The 17,233-nt window shown below is 45.3% G+C and overlaps 1 protein-coding gene across 2 annotated transcripts in view; it reads left to right on the top strand.

Moving 5' to 3' along the window:
• The window catches only part of LOC147111767 (PC3-like endoprotease variant B), a 780,400-nt gene that overhangs the window by 82,511 nt on the left and 680,656 nt on the right, over positions 1-17,233 (top strand). The gene's annotated exons all lie outside the window — the stretch shown is intronic.

Genomic DNA, 17,233 nt, shown 5'->3' on the forward strand with positions numbered 1-17,233 from the left:
AGACCGTCGGGATGAAGGGCTTGGAGGGGTCGAGATGTCTGGTGTTCAGGTGAGTGATGGGTGCATGAGTGCAAAGGTAAGTGTGTTTGGTGTGTGTAAAGTGTTTAAAGAAGTTCTACTAACCTTTACAGCTTTCCTTCCTTCAGGTCTCGGGAGTAAGACGATACATGATCAGTGGTGTACATTTAAGGAGTTATTTTACAACTTCCAAAAAATATATATTCCACTGAGAAGAAAAGGGTGTAAAAGAAAAGACAGCCATCCGTGGCTAAGTAAAGAAATTAAGGATAGTATTCGACTAAAAACAAGGGCATATAAGGTAGCCAAATCTAGTGGGAGGATAGAGGATTGGGAAAACTTTAAAAGACAGCAAAAAGTAACAAAAAGATTGATTAAGAAAAGGAAGATAGATTATGAAAGTAAATTAGCAAAAAATATAAAAACAGATAGTAGGAGTTTTTATAGTTATATAAAAAGAAAAAGGGTGGCTAAAGTAAATGTTGATCCCTTAGAGGATGAGACCGGGAAATTAATGGTGGGAAATATGGAGATGGTAAAAACACTGAATGAATATTTTGTATCAGTCTTTACAGTAGAAGACACTAAGAATATCCCAACACTGGACAAACAGGGGGCTATAGGGGGGGAGGAGCTAAACATGATCAAAATCACTAAGGAAGTGGTACTCGGTAAAATAATGGGACTCAAGGCAGATAAATCACCTGGACCTGATGGCTTACATCCTAGGGTCTTGAGGGAAGTGGCGGTAGGGATTGTGGATGCATTGGTAATAATTTTCCAAAACTCCCTTGGAATCAGCAAAGGTCCCGGCAGACTGGAAAACTGCTAATGTAACGCCCTTATTTAAAAAGGGCAGTAGACAGAAGGCTGGAAACTATAGACCGGTTAGCCTAACATCTGTGGTAGGTAAAATATTGGAGTCCATTATTAAGGAGACAGTAACAGGACATTTGGATAATCATAATTTAATAGGACAAAGTCAGCATGGTTTTATGAAGGGGAAGTCATGTTTGACAAATTTGCTGGAGTTCTTTGAGGAAGTAACATATAGGGTGGATAAAGGGGAACCAGTGGACGTAGTGTATTTAGACTTCCAAAAGACATTTGACAAGGTGCCATACAAAAGATTATTGCTTAAGATAAAAAATCACGGGATTGGGGGTAATATTCTGGCATGGATAGAGGATTGGCTATCTAACAGAAAGCAGAGAGTTGGGATAAATGGTTCATTCTCGGACTGGCAATCAGTAACTAGTGGTGTTCCGCAGGGGTCAGTGCTGGGTCCCCAACTCTTTACAATCTATATTAACGATTTGGAGGAGGGGACCGAGTGTAACATATCAAAGTTTGCAGACGATACTAAGATGGGAGGGAAAGTAGTGAGTGAGGAGGACATAAAAAACCTGCAAGGGGACATAGACAGGCTAAGTAAGTGGGCAGAGATTTGGCAGATGGAATACAATACTGGAAAGTGTGAGGTTATGCACTTTGGCAGGAAAAATCGTAGAGCAAGTTATTATCTTAATGGCAAGAAACTGGAAAGTACGAAGTACAAAGGGATCTGGGGGTCCTGGTGCACGAAACTCAAAAGGTTAGTATGCAAGTGCAGCAAGTGATTAAGAAGGCCAATGGAATGTTGGCTTTCATTGCTAGGGGGATAGAGTATAAAAATAGAGAGGTATTGCTTCAGTTGTACAAGGTATTGGTGAGACCGCACCTGGAATACTGCATACAGTTTTGGTGTCCATACTTAAGAAAAGACATACTTGCTCTCGAGTCAGTACAAAGAAGGTTCACTCGGTTAATCCCGGGGATGAGGGGATGGACATATGAGGAGAGGTTGAGTAGATTGGGACTCTACTCATTGGAGTTCAGAAGAATGAGAGGCGATCTTACTGAAACATATAAGATTGTGAAGGGGTTGGATCGGGTGGATGCGGGGAGGATGTTCCCGATGATGGGTGAAACTAGAACTAGGGGGCATAGTCTTAGAATAAGGGGCTGCTCTTTCAAAACTGAGATGAGGAACTACTTCACTCAGAGGGTGGTAGGTCCATGGAAGATGCTGCCCCAAAAAGCTGTAGAAGCTACATCATTACATAAATTTAAAACAGAAATAGACAGTTTCCTAGAAGTAAAGGGAATAAAGGGTTACAGGGAGCGGGCAGGAATTTGGACATGAGTCTAGGTTCGGATCGGTCATGGCCCTGTGGGTAGCGGAGCGGGCCCAGGGGCCGTGTAGCCTGATCCTACTCCTATTTCATGTGTCTAATTCTGTTAGATTCAGGAGATGGTTCAGTGATAGTAGATTGGCGGTTAGGATCAGATCAGCCATGATCTTATTGAATGGCGGAGCAAGCTCGAGGGGCCGATTGGCCTACTCCTGCTCCTATTTCTTATGTTCACCGGCACAGAAAGCAGAATGGCTGCGAGCTGTCAAAAATTGCAGCATTCAGCTTTCTGTTCCAGGGAGATCTCTAAATCAGCCTGAGAGGAAGAAATTAACTTAGGTTACAGATTGTCAGTGTTTGACAGCTTCAAACTGCTGTGAAACGCTGATATTTCATCTGTCAAAAGGTCTTGACAGATGAAATACAAATCTGTGATGTCACCTGTTGCCGGGTGGCCCTTAATTGGCCTGCTGAGCCCGCTGGGTGGGCTCAACAAGGTCAATCAAGTCAAAATCACATGGGTTGGCTAGAACTCGATGGAGGCGGGACTACAACCCTGAAAGTTGTAGTCCCGCCTCCTATCCGATTCCTCAATGAAAATCGAGCCCAATGGCTTCGGTCTTCCCAGTATTTAGTTGGAGGAAATTTCTGCTCATCCAGTACTGGATGTCAGACAAGCAGTCTGATAATTTAGAGACCGTGGAGTGACAGTGAAAATACATCACTCAAAAGAAATTAGATAATACTGAAACTAATAGCATCATCCCAAACTCTGTTGATAAGGCACTATATAAATTGAACTTATTTCTTCTTTCATAGCGAGGGATAGAGAGTTGGAAAGGACTTTTTTTACTGTTATTTTTGATTTCCTTCCCAAGCACCAATGGTGGCTGCCACGTTTCCCTACATTACAACACTGACTACACTTCAAAAGTACTTCATTGGCTATAAAGTGCTTTGGGACATCCTGAGGTTGTGAATGGCGCTATATAAATGCACGTCCTTTCCTTTCCTTTTACACCCAGGGTTCCACCAGTGCTGCTCCTGAACTGGCTGCTAGAAAATGGTACAGTGATCCAGGGTGACAACCTTCCAAATTTCCTTCACTTTCTGCATCATCACCTCCCTCTTTTGATACAGATTAGCTCACAGATGATTACAAATGCAAGCTCTTGTCATAAGCCAACCCCAGTACCAACCTTGCTATTTTTTGTTGTTCTATGTTTTACTTCTGTCATTCCATTTTTAAATTTTTCTTCGTTATTCGCATTTTGTATTTTTATCGGTCACCCTAATTTTATTGACTTCAGGCAATTCTTCCTTTCTTTTCCTTTTTGGTTCATTCCTTCAATTTTTTTCTTTCTTCATTTTGTGCGTTTTTTGTTTCTGTTCTTCATTCAAAGAATCATAGAATATTACAGTACAGAAGAAGGCCATTCGGCCCATTGTAAGAGCTATCCAATTAGTCCCAATCCCCTGTTCTTTCCCTATAACCCTGCAATTTATTTCCTTTTCAAGTATTTATCCAATTTTCTTTTGAAAGTTACTATTTCATCTGCTCCCACCAGCCTTTCAGACAGAACATTCTGGGTCATATCAAATTGCTGCTTAAAATTTCTCCTCATCTTCTCTCTGGTTCTTTTGCAAATTACCTTAAATCTGTGTGTCCTCTGGTTATCAACCCTCCTGCCAGTGTAAACAGTCTCCTTATTTACTCTATTCTACTCAGTTCTATTCTAATTTGCACAGCTTTAAGACCTGCCAGAATCCTAAGTGCTAATAGCTTGCAACTTTCCTGTCTAACGTTACTTGCTCATATAATGCTTCATACTTCCAGGGACAAACTGTTATGAAAGCACTGGTAGAAGATGGATGGCTCAAGTTTAAAGGGATGGGAACAATTAAAAGGGAATGTCACAACAAGGGAGACAAAAATTTAGAAACTCCTGGAGAGCGTTAAAAGTTATCTCAACCAATCAGCAAGGCTGAAAGGGCATAGGATTAACAAGTGACAGTCCGGGATGAAGGGAAAGAGACCCGTAGATGCAGGCATGAATCAGCAGACAAGTGATAGTGTAGCCCAGCACTTTGGTGGCTGCATCAGAGGCTTACATGAAGGATTTTCCTCTGTGCCACTCTACAGCACCATCCCATAGGTCAGCATTGCCACATGCCTGCAAGAAAGTGCAGCCAAGTTTCATGCCAAAGCTGACTGTTACTGTCCTTGCACATCTGCAAGCTCAGTGCTGCATGGTGGTTGCTACTGTCTTTAAAGCAGATACCAGAGCTTGGCATCCTCCCTTTGCTGATCCAGACTCTAAGAAAGGAGATCACCACAGTCATTCCCAGATAGGTTTCCCAAGGTTCACAGAAATGGTTAGTGACATCTTGGGAAAGTGTGACAAAACAGGCAATGCTGACTCCTGATCACCCTGACAGGTTTTCATTCATGCAATACCAAAACTTCTGAAGAACCACCCAGCACAATGGTTAGACAAGCATTCACATCTTATAGTGATGCCAGTGGGAGGCCTGCTGATACAGCTGTTATTGGGGAAGGAGCCTCCACCAACAACGTCTGCCAGTGTGAGGTTTGCTACCTCTCTGCAGATGTTGAGGTGTGCGTACCTGTGCAGGCGAAAGAGCCCAGAGTACCCCAGGGCCAACCTGATCTGCCTGGGGCTGATCCTGCTGTTGGTCTCCTTTAGACGTTATAAGTATCAATTTTGTACAGTTATGAATGAAATATACATGCTGAAAAACATTTGGTAGCTGAAAAGTTCTAATTTATTATTTTTAAGTACATTAAAGGCAAATGTTTCTTCTTTTACCTTCAACATGGGGTACAGTTACTTTCAGTTTTTGAAATTAATCGCAAAATTTATTGTAAAGTACCATAAAACGTTACATAGAATCTACAGCACAGAAACAAGCTAATTGGTCCAACTGGTCTGTGCCAGTGTTTATGCTGCACACGAGCCTCCTCCCAATTTACTTCATCTCACCCTACCATCATATCCTTCTATTCCTTTCTCCCTCATACACCTGTCTAGCTTCCCCTTAAATGCATCTACGCCATTCTCCTCAACCACTTCTCGTGGTGGCGAGTTCCACATTCTAACCACTCTCTGGGTAAAAAGTAATAAACCTGTTGAAAATTTTATTTGGCATGGTAGTGGACAGAGTTACTTGGGCCTGGGAATGATGGTGAGCCGTGTTACTGTATGAGCATTTAATTTTAAAATAAATGGGTTAACGGCTCCATTAAAGGTGAGAGAAATTTGACACGATCACGTTAGGTATTCTGAGAATAAGTTGACTCATTAATTTCCCGGCTCATATCTCTATTGCCACAGTGTTTAAAATTGATGAGCCTTAATGAGTATTTTTGTAACTATAACCTGCAGTGATTCTTCTGAACTTTCATGACAAGAAACCTACAAGGGTCTCCACTGTTTATGTTCACATTCTGCTAAATACCATTTTCTAGTAAAGTGTGTACATAGGAGGGCAAACTGCTCCACAGCCCTGCCGAAGTTCTGTAGTCTGCTTGAAAGTCACTGACAGCAGTTTTAGCTGACTCACCCTCCGATAGTACTCGTGTGTGTCAGATGTGGCTGAGTTGGTACCACTCTCGCCTCTGAGTCAGAAGATTGTGGGTTCAAATCCTACTCCAGACACTTGAGCACACAAATCTAGGCTGACACTCCAGTGAGCTACATAGGTAATGCTGCACCGTTGGTGGTGCCACCTTTCAAATGAGATGTTAAACCGAGGCCCCGTCTGTCCCCTCAAGTGGACGCAAAAGATCCCATGGCACTATTTTGAAGAAGAGCAGGGGAGTTCGCCCAGGTGTCCTGGCCAATATGTATCCCTCAACCAACACTTCAAACAAATTATCTAGTCAGTATCTCATTGCTGTTTGTGGGAGCTTGCTGTGTGCAACATGGCTGCCGTGTTTCCTACATTACAACAGTGACTACACTTCAAAAGTATTTCATTGGCTGTGAATGCTTTGGGAAGTCCTGAGGTCGTGAAAGGTGCTATATAAATGCAAGTCTTTTTTTTAAAACATCTCACCTTGACTTTGAATATCTCAAATCAGGATTTTGCCATTTTGGGAATGGATCCTACAAATTCATCTTAAACTCATGTGATGCATTTTTTTTTACAAACCAATGCATTGTCCCACTGGGCTGCACTATTAAAGTATGAATCATTTTGCTGCAAAGCAGAATTAAATATATAGCTTAAAGTTTGGTGCATTTAGATAGTCTCAACTAATTCAGTATAGCTGCTAACTTGCAAATTAGTAGCTGGCATGTAAACACCATGGCCTAGAAATTCAGTTGTTTGCGCCAGCTGCTAGCGCCTTAGGAGGAGGAGATGTGGGGCGCTAGGCGGCTAGCGGCCGGGCGCTGCGCGATCTGCGCCGCTCCCCAACTTCAGTAAAGATTTAGCGGCGGTGCAAAGCCTTTGCGCGTGCTCAGCTGCGCGCGCAGATCCTGACATCATTTCATCGTGCAACGCCCTTTGTGCGCCCCAAACCGGAAATTCAGTGGCGCCGGCCTATTGCGCGCCTGGCGCCCCTAGCGACTGGTGGAGGGGAATGGTTCCCAGTCGCTGCGGGGCGCGGGGGGCACTAATTAAAGGGCACTCCTCCTGCAGTAGAAATGGCAGCCATTTTGCAACACTCCTTCTTTGTGAGAGACGGATCTTTGCAGAGAGACAAAGGTAGAGAGCTTTCTGGCTTGGCTCAACACTCGCACAGGTACTTGTGGCTTCAGGCCACAGCTTTGCACTTGTCTTTAACTTCAGAGCCATAGCATTGATTGGAAACATATAATGGGGGCTGCAATGGGTGCAAACGTTGGCCTTCTCCATTGCATTCAAAGGGCTCAGAGACGCCGTGAGAGAGTGGCAGTCATGGCCAGAGGGAGAAGGGGCAACAGGCGTCGGCTAAGGAGGCCTTACCTACCCAGGGTATACCGCCAGCAGTTCTCATATTTGAACATGTCTGACGAGCAGTGTGTTCGGAGGCTGCGATTCCGAAGGGCGGTGGTCACTGAGATCTGCCACCTGCTTCACGGAGATCTGCAGCCACAGCTGAGGAGCAGGACGTCTCTGTCGGTGGCAGTGAAGGTGACGGTGTCTCTCAACTTCTATGCCACCGGCTCCTTCCAATCCGCTGCTGGGGACATTTCCAACATCTCCCAGTTTGCCGTACATTGCTGCATCCGCCAGGTGACCAATGCCCTTTTCAGAAGGAGACATCAGTTCATCTCCTTCTCCATGGCCCTTGTCAAGCAGCAACAGCGTGCAATGGGCTTTGCAGCATTAGCGGGCTTCCCCATGGTGCAGGGCACCATTGACTGCACGCATGTGGCTTTGCGGGCACCTCTAGAGCATGCCGAGGATTACCACAACCGGAAGGGCTACCATTCGCTCAACGTGCAGTTGGTGTGTGACCACAGGCAGATCATCCTAGCTGTCAATGCCCGCTTTCCAGGCAGCAGCCACGATGCCTTCATCCTGCGCCAGACTTCTGTGGCAGACATGTTCCAGGCCCAGCCTCACCCACGAGGATGGCTTCTCGGGGACAAAGGCTATCCTTTGTGCACCTGGCTGATGACCCCGCTCCGTGCGCCCAGCACCCCTGCTGAAGAGGGATACAATGACAGCCATCAAGCAACCAGGAACCTCATTGAGCAAACAATCGGCGTCCTGAAGCAACGGTTCCGCTGTCTGGATCGTTCCGGAGGAGCCCTACAGTACTCGCCTGAGTGAGTCTCCCATTTCGTGGTCGTGTGCTGCATGCTGCACAACCTGGCTATCTGCAGGACTCAGCCACTGCCACCAGACATTGGAGGACCACCAGAGGAGGAGGAGGAGGAGGAGGAGGAGGACCAGCACAGGCGGGAGGCAGAAAGTGCAAGGGCCGCCCGTCGGCGGCTTATTGAACGTCGGTTCTAGGCCCCCTCTCAGGGAATGGCTTGTGCCAATGGCTCAAGATGAATGTAGCCACTCCACAAGCCCTCAGCCAAGCAGGGCAACCAGGACTTCCAAAAGAAAGCATGGACAGTGCGATTTAAGAACATTTATTACTTTGATACCTCTGTGAAACTAATGGAGAGAAGCCCCCCCCCCCAAAAACACAAATCGAGCAGTCTCGGCCTTTCAAAAAACAGAAATACACCAGTCTCGGCCTTTCAAAAAAACAAATCCACCCTCCCCCTTTAAGAGCTCACCGGCGCCAGAGTGTCTGCCGTCAATCAGCAGCTCGCCGCACCTGTGCTGCGCCCGCCCTCGGGGGTTTCGCCCCGGGCCGCCAGCTTAGCGCCTAATGATAGTCGTGCATCGCCTGTTTTAGCGCAGCAGCAACCTGTTGGGACGATGCCACTGAATATCGGCGAAGGTGGCGCGAAGTTGCGCCGGGCGCAAACTTTAGCGGCCGCCCAGCTGTAGCGCCCCAAACGTGGCTATACTGAATTTCTAGGCCCATATCTGTTGCTGAACACATTGTTAAATGTGCTTTTCCTACTACTTTGTAATGCTGTCTTTTGTTTTCTTTTTGCAAGTTTTATCTTTTGTGCTGCAGTTAACACGTCTGCTTGCAATTAAAGTTCATGAAATAAGAGTGTTAATTTTGACTAACAGTTTTAGAGATGGGGAAGAGTAAGAATATGCAACACACCCTGTCTAACTGCAATCACTTGGCTGGAGACTTTTCCCTTGGTTTTGTAGAGTATGAGATAGTTGATTAAATATTAATGTGCCTTGTTCACTTCTTTTCAATGTTTTGTTATAATATTGAAGTATTTAAAATCTTCTCCATGGTAAAATCTCACAAATAATTCAAAAGATTTTGTTGACTCTTGAACCTCAGTGAACTGAAGAATATTGTTTTTTTTTAATTTCTGATTTAAAAAAAACTTGACACCTTCGATATAATGCACACCAGTTACTTCATTCCTGATATTTAGCTAGTTTCATGACAAATTGCTTTCGAAGTGCCATGCCCCTCCAACCAGACTTTTAGCTGAAGACTGAGCAAACTTGCAAGATTTAGCAGGGCCAGGGAGGTACAACCTGAGCCAGGACAGATATATCAAACAACAGATTGGCCAGAGTCTCAGCAGTGGTGTGTTCAAGGTTTGGAGAAAGGAGTCCAGCTCGCCAGCGGCATGGTAATGATGTTTGACATTGGAGATAGTCCGGGCCGTTCACCAGCAGGAACGGGCAGGTGTTGTGTCCACTGCCCACCAATTCCATGCCTGGAATTAAAATCTAACCCATGATACTGATTCCCAACCAGAAAACCATGAACTCTGTGAGTTGTTTTTCATTCAAACTCCCTCACTTTTGTCAGCTCCAAGTTAGATTACTGTATGGACTGCTTTGTTGAAATGAAGAGTTCTATTTTGGTGGTCATAATGGGAAGGGAAGAGAGCAAAAGAGCTGCCATTGTCCAGCTTTTACTCCCTTTGTGAATTCCGCCACTTGCTGTTAATGTGGACCAGATTACGCTGTCCTTCCAGCCCAATATAGTCCCTAATGAATTGCATGGGGAGATAGATAAGAAGAATACAATTTGGATCAGAAATGTATCCAAAGTCTAAGACCATATTTGTGTATGGGTATAAAGGGGCCACCACCTCCCCTTTCAGTGCTATTATGATAATAAGGATCTTTTCAGCTCAAGCAAGCATTGAAAAGGCAAGGAAGTGTCGTTTTAACACCTGTGGGAATTTCTGAGAGCTGAGACATTTATCTCTCAACTATCTATAGGTAGAATAGCAATGTCTTGTGTAAAATCTGTGTAGACGGGTATCATAAATTCCGGTTTCTCTCATTTTTTGGTGCATTACATTGGCTGGAAACAGCTGGTAGGCAAAAGAAGCCAAGTGAAATTACCCATTTTAAATGGGTCTTATTTTTAATTCCCCTGTGCCACAGGACAATTTATGCTATGCTGCTTTCTGTCTAACAATCTATTTATCTGTTCATGATCACCAGCTTGCCACCTTAATGCACAAGAGGAGTTTGTCCATGATTTTTGTGGAAAATCTAGCCATGAGTCTGACTGCTAACAATATGCTGGGACGGCACTGCCCAGCACTGGGGGAGCAGGAGGCCCACACTGCTGGAGTGCGCAAGTCTCATTAAAACCCTCAAACAAGATGCAAATGAAGCCGAGGCTTCCCTCTCCTGCACTTCATCAGTGCAACATCACTGGTGTGCCTGTATAAATTGGGTACACTTGCAAGCGTATTTCCCGGTCCGTAGCACAAAAGTAGTAAAAGCTGTAAATGTCCTTGCTATTCCCAGTAATGGGGAGCTAGGTATTTTTTGTACTTTTGAGTTAAATATTGCTGCCTTTCTGTAGCTTCCATTGGGTTTCTTGGCAGTTTTCATTTTACTTCTGATTTTGTTCCTTCCCCCCCCCCCCCCAATTTCCCTTTGTCTAGAAACAGTTCATGCAGCCCAGCATGTTCATTTCTTTGAGAATTCCTGTTGCCCTCCAAAGGTAGAGGATGAAGTAGAGTTTATACAGGCATGAGGCAAGGCAGATGCACTTACATTGGAGAAGGGCTCAGTGGACGCAGCTGAAATCATAGAATAGTACGGCACAGAAAGAACAAAAGGAAAGGTCTGTGATAGGGTGGAAGGGAGGAGAGATTAAATGACAAAAGGTCTGATTGTACAAGGGAAAAGGAGATGGTAATGGGACAAGTAAAGAAACAAAAGATGGGTGTAGAAGAGGTGTAGATTGGTATAGCAGAATCATCAACTGCTGCCGCCCGAGAACATGGGGGCAGAGGGTATGATCTGAAATTGTTGAACTCAGTGTTGAACCCAGAAGGCTGTAAAGTGTCTAATCGACAGATGAGGTGCTGTTGCTCGAGCTTACATTGAGCTGCATTGGAACAGTGTAGGAGGCTGCGGACCGAGCGGTCAGAGTGGGAGTGGAGCGGAGAATTAAAGTGACAGGCGACTGGAAGCTCGGGGTCACGTTTACAGATTGAACGGAGGTGTTCCGCAAAGCGGTCACCCAATCTGCATTTGATCTCTCCAATGCAGAGGAGACCACATCGCAAGCAGCGAATACAGTATACTAAATTGAAAGAAGTATAGGTGAGTCGCTATTTCGCCTGGAAGGAGTGTTTAGGGCCCTGGTTGGTGGGAAGGGAGGAGGTGAAAGGGCCGGTGTTGCATCTCCTGCACTTGCACGGGAAGGTACCGTGGGAAGGGAAGGGGATGTTGGGGGTGATTGAGGAGTGGACCAGGGTGTCGCGGAGGAAATGGTCCCTTCAGAATGCTGAAAGGGGAGGGGAAGGGAAGATGTGTTTGCCATTGGAAACAGTTTCTCTTTATTTACTTTATCTAAACCCTTCATGATTTTAAACACCTATCAAATCTCCCCTTAGCCTTTTCTGCTCTTAGGAGAACAATCCCAGCTTCTCCAGTCTATCCAGGTAACTGCAGTCCCTCATCCCTGGAACCATTCTAGTAAATCTCTTCTGTAACCTCGCCAAAGCCTTGATATCCTTCCTAAAGTGTGGTGCCCAGAATTGGACACAATACTCCAGCTGGGGCAGAACTAGTGTTTTATATACGTTTAGCATAACTTTTTGGCTTTTGTACTGGGGGGGGGGGGGCCTAGAAATTGGAGAACACCAGAAACCTGCCGATAACATCGGCAGCCAAGGATAACGGCCGCCAGCTGAGAGAGCGCAGGCAGTACCGGCGCTTTGGTACTGCCTGCTCATTAACATCAGCGTGGCGGTGATTTTCTAGTGTAATGCGCTCTTTGCAGTGTTATTCTGGAACATATAATGCTGGCTCCATATAATAAATGAGTAACTGAAATGTCTATATTCCCTGTTGTGTTGCAAAGACTGAGAGGTGCACGACAGCAAATGTAGTTCCCTACAGTGAATCCTGTGGTGTCTGCTCATTTATTAAAGGGTTTATGAAAAATACTTGTATAAGTATCTAATCTGGGAACAGGTCTGGTAGAGTCTCATCATTAAGTTTAGATATCCTTCTGTGCCAAACGGGGCCCATTGATTATTTGGGCCTATCCATCTGAAATCCAACTGTGAGTCTTGTCATATAATACAGTCTGAATCCACCACCATAGATCGCAAATGTATTTTGATCATGTTTGGTTTTCAGTTTAGGCAGATAGAAATATACTACTGACCTGTATCAATAAATGGAATAACATTATTACCCAGAGTTGCATCAATGGGAATTTCACTGCGAGTGTTATGTTTTTTGCGGACGTTGAACAACAACTACTGTTTAGGTTCAGTTGTTGAGTCAAGTACTGATAGGAAATGGGTGTGTTTTTGTTATGGGGTGAAATTATTTACTGACCCACAAACACTATAGGTCTCCTGGAAAACTGCCAGAAAAGGCAACCCTTCCCCCCCACCGCCCGTCACTGATGGGCAAAAAATGAACGTTTAAAAGAAGAATCTTGGCAAAGGAAGCATTTGAAGTTCCGACATCCATCAGCAGTGTTTTCCACTTGTCAACGTCCATCCTCATAAGTCCTGCCAGATGCCTGATAACACTTAGCGTTGCTGAAACACCTTTTAGCAGCAGCACTCACTGGCATGATTTAACGTGAGCAGCAATGGCAGCGGAGGATTCCAAAATGGATGAGCTGGCGTCAACTCTGCGTTGCACGCCGATTGACATCGGCTCCAACTCAATAAAATAATCTTGCAGATGGCAGGCAACGGCAGCGCTGTCGAGCTGCCAAAAATGGCGGCCGCCGCGGGACCTGCTACCATTTCATGGTGGTAATAACTGGTGCAAACCACCCAAATTTCTAGGTCAGTGTCTCTATTTATAAAGCCCAGGATCCCATTTGCTTTATTAACTGCTTTGTTAACCTGTCCTGCCACCTTCAAAGATTTGTGCACAAACACCCCCAGGTCTCTCTCTTCTTGCACCCTCTTTAAAATTGTACCATTTACCATGTATTGTGTCTCCTTATTCTTCCTACCAAAATGTATCACCTAATATTTTTCTGTGTTGAATTTCATCTGCCATGTGTCAGCCCATTCCACCAGCCAAATCTATCACTTAGCCAAATGTGTAACTATGCTGTTACTGCCCCTTTTATCCCATGGGCTTCAATTTTTCTAACAAACCTAATGGCCTAGAAATTCACTGGCGCCCCGTTTGGGTTGCCAGCCTCGCCAGGGCGCCAGAAGTACCGCCCCGGAAGGAGTCGCGGCCGCCCACCGCAAATTTAGTTTCAGCGCCCCAGATGGAAGTGCAGCGCTACTCGAGGCGCCCCGCATCCCTCTTGGGGCGCTGCAACTGAAGATCGCAACGCAACATGCCGCAGCGCCACACACTGCGGCACGGCGCACTGCAGTACTGCAGGCCTTCCTCCCCTTCTTAAAGGTGAGGTGCCTGCTGCAGCACGCTCAAAGAACGTGAGTGCCGGCAAAAGAGCCCGGCACCGAGGAGAAGTGCCGGGCTCTTGGGACACAGCCGGCACTCCGCGGTGGGGGGGGGGATCTCAAGAGGCCGGGGACGGCGGCGCGGAGAGGTGCAGGCAGGCGGCCAGCAAAAAAAAATGGCTACCCCGCACCTCGGCGCCTCTACCGCCACAGGTAGGCCCCCCTGAACCGGTCGCAAATTGCGACCGGCGTTAAAGCAGGGGGGCGCTACTAAATTTCGCGATCGGGGCAGTAGCGGGGCGCTGCGCACACCGATGACATCATCGGTAACGGCGCAGCGCTAACGGCTAGCGCCGCCATTAGCGTCCCGCTAAATTTAGCGGGAGGCGTGGCCAGTGGCGCAAAACCCACTAAGTGCCCTCTTAGGGCGCTAACGGGTGGTGCAGCCCACTGAATTTCTAGGCCAATATGTGGTACTTTATCAAATGTTTTTTGAATGTCCATATACACATCAACTGCACTGCCATCATCCACCCCTTTCTGTTACCTCATCAAAAAACTCAATCAAGGTAGTCAAACACAATTTTCCCTTAACAAATCTGTGCTGGCTCTCCTTTATTAGTCCATGCTTGTCCAAATGACTATTAATTTTCTCCCGGATTGTTGTTTCTAAAAGCTTCCCCCCCACTGACGTTAAACTGACCAGCCTGTAATCTCCCATTTTCTGAACAAGGCTGTAACATTTGCAATCTTCCAGTCCTTTGGCACCACCCCTGTATCTAAGAAGGATTGGAACATTGTGGCTAGCACCTCTGCAATTTCTACCCTTACTCCCCTCAGCAACCTAAGATGCACCCCATCCAGACTGGGTGACTTATCTACTTTAAGTTCTGCCAGCCTTCCTAGTATCTTTATCTATTTTTATCTCATCCTGGCAACCTCCTCATTTACCATACCTTTGGTAGAGTCCTCTTCCTTGGTAAACACTGGTGCAAAGTACTCATTTAGTACTTCAGCCATGCCTTCTGCCTCCACCAATAGATCTCCATTTTGGTCCCAAATCACCCCACTGCTCCTTTGACAACCTTTTTACTGTTAATATGCCTACAGAAGACTTTTAGATTCCCTTTTATGTTAGCTGCTGTACAAAGTTAATTCTACACAAGGAGCTGTAAGTATAGAGAAGGCCACAGTTATTTGGGTAAACACCGTCTTTTCTGCTTGCACTTCTCCAGGGAGTCCGTGTCAGAACTTTGTTGTTTCCTGCAGTCTGACCTCCAAATTTTGTCTGCAACTGGGGTGGCTCTATCTAGGGTGGTGAAAGTCACAAATGCCTTGAACATTTATGCCACCAGCTCCTTTGAACTGCCTTAGTTGACATCTGTCAGTCAGTCTTCAGTGCACCGTTGCATATGTCAAGTCGACGATGAATTGTTTTTCATGTTGGGCACTTCATCACTTATCCAGAGGACAATGTCCGAACTTTTAGGATTTGGTACTAGATATTCTCTTGGGGTCTGCATCAATAGTCACTCCTGTCAGTGGACCATGCATGCCCTATTATCTGGAGTGCGCCTTTTCCTGCCCAATATCTAGTTCAACAATAGCATGAGCAAGGAACTGTGACAGTGAACCTTTACTCTGTATACCAGCTACTGAAATATGATCCTTAGCGCCGTGTGAATTTTATTTCTTTACCGAAGATGGCCTGGAGAGTATCATATTGAGGTGCAGCTTCAAACTAACAGATGAGCAGGGAAATTGCGCGGAGCTGTTCTCACTCCACTAGCATAACTTCAGCAGAAGTACAGCAGAAATCCCATATCCCGTTTACACACATTGGAGTAGATTTTGACTTTGTGCGACAGTGTAAAACGGGTGATCGCGAATCGATAGCCCGTTTTACATCTCTCCTGATTTTCATCTCCAATGGAAATAAAAATCGGGTGTGATGTTAAAATGACTTGCCTATTCACTATTACCTTTTTTACACTGTCACACCAAGTCAAGATCTACCCCATTGGGCGCAGAGAAAATCTTCCTCCAATGTAGCTGTAAACATTACTGCAAACATCTGTGCATTTCCCCCTTTACTGCACTATTAGCAACAGAGCCTTCTGCCACTCTGTTCTTGCTTCCTGAAACTCTTTCCTTACGCCTCTTCTTCTTGTTTTCTTTCTCCTCCTCCTCCAATAGCCTCCTCTTTGACCATGTTTTAACTGACCTTATCTACTTCCTGCTCATTCACCAGCTCCTCCTATAAAGTCCCTTAACATATTTTGTTATGAGAAAGGCCTGATGTAAATGGTTGGTCATTGTAGCCTGATAACTTTAAAAAGTTGACTGATTTTCAGAAAACTTGATAAGTGACTTCTTCTCAACAGCCTCTGTGATTATTATTTTATAATAATGGTCTTTAGGAGTGCCAGTTTTTAGAGTTTAGGACTTCACTTTGAGAACAGACATATTTTGTGCTGCTCCATCATCTTAGCAATCATAAAGGTGGTCATTAAAACTAGCAGAAAAAGTGAGAAATGCATTTGCTGCATTTGCTGCTGTGATTACTGTTATTCTGCATGTTAGTCCAGTCCATTTAGTAGTTATCATTAACAAAATGGCATTGAAATGATACCCAAAGCTTGTTAAGTTAAATTAAGCACTTGTTACAGGCTATTTAGTTTCATTTGTCATGTCCTCCGCTGGATGTTAGAGAGACTCGTGTAATATAATGTTCTCCACAGCTGAGTTGGTGTTATAGCTTTACCCAAGTGGCTGACAGGGGAATGTAATCAATGTTTTGTGCAGTCCTACATTGCTGCCAGAGACTCGGGACCGAACAGGGGTACAGGCTCCATGGAAGCCATTGTGCCCACTAACCCAGGGCCAGCTTACCTGGTCTAGCAGAAGGGCTATGCACTGGAGCGAAGAATTTCCAGGGAGATGGTCACAGAACTCTGCAGTTCATTATGCAACAGGTGCCAATCATTTGTGAACGCTGCACTCTGTACCAGTAAAGGTCATGACTGCACTTAATTTTTATGCTACAGATAGTCTTCAGGCACCAATGAGGTATTGAACAGCCATGATTTGTCACTTGGTCCACCGAACCATCCATCGGGTTATACGAGTGTTGCTTGGTTACCCACATGAATATATTTACTTGGACATGGCAGAAGCTGCAGTCACAGAGACAAGGCCTGGAAATTAGTTTGCGCCTGTTTTCAGGCACTGGAGCCTAAGGAGTGGGAACAGCTGGCCTAGGGAGTCCCCGCCCTTGCCTCCACTCTCCGGCATCATTTGCCGTTTAAGGGGTGAGGAGAGGTTCTGCCCCTTATGACGTAACCAGGAAATGGTGATAACCTGATGCAACTGAATTTCTGCCATTTTCCACTGGAATTCCATCAATCGCCTACTAGAGTTACAGTTGGAGACCGACAGAAACCCCAAGGAATTTTGTTTCCACCATCTCGCCATTGTCCAGCCTGAATTAATGAAGGTCCACACAACCTATAAGAGTATTGAGAGGAATATGTGAACATTTTTATTTGGAGAATATTAGAACAAGAATGTACATGATAATGACTGTGAAATCACTATTATACAAAATATCACTTG

The sequence above is a fragment of the Somniosus microcephalus genome, chromosome 10, assembly GCF_052327205.1.
Source record: "Somniosus microcephalus isolate GS21.2 chromosome 10, FLI_Smic_1.0, whole genome shotgun sequence".
Taxonomy (NCBI): Eukaryota; Metazoa; Chordata; class Chondrichthyes; order Squaliformes; family Somniosidae; genus Somniosus; species Somniosus microcephalus.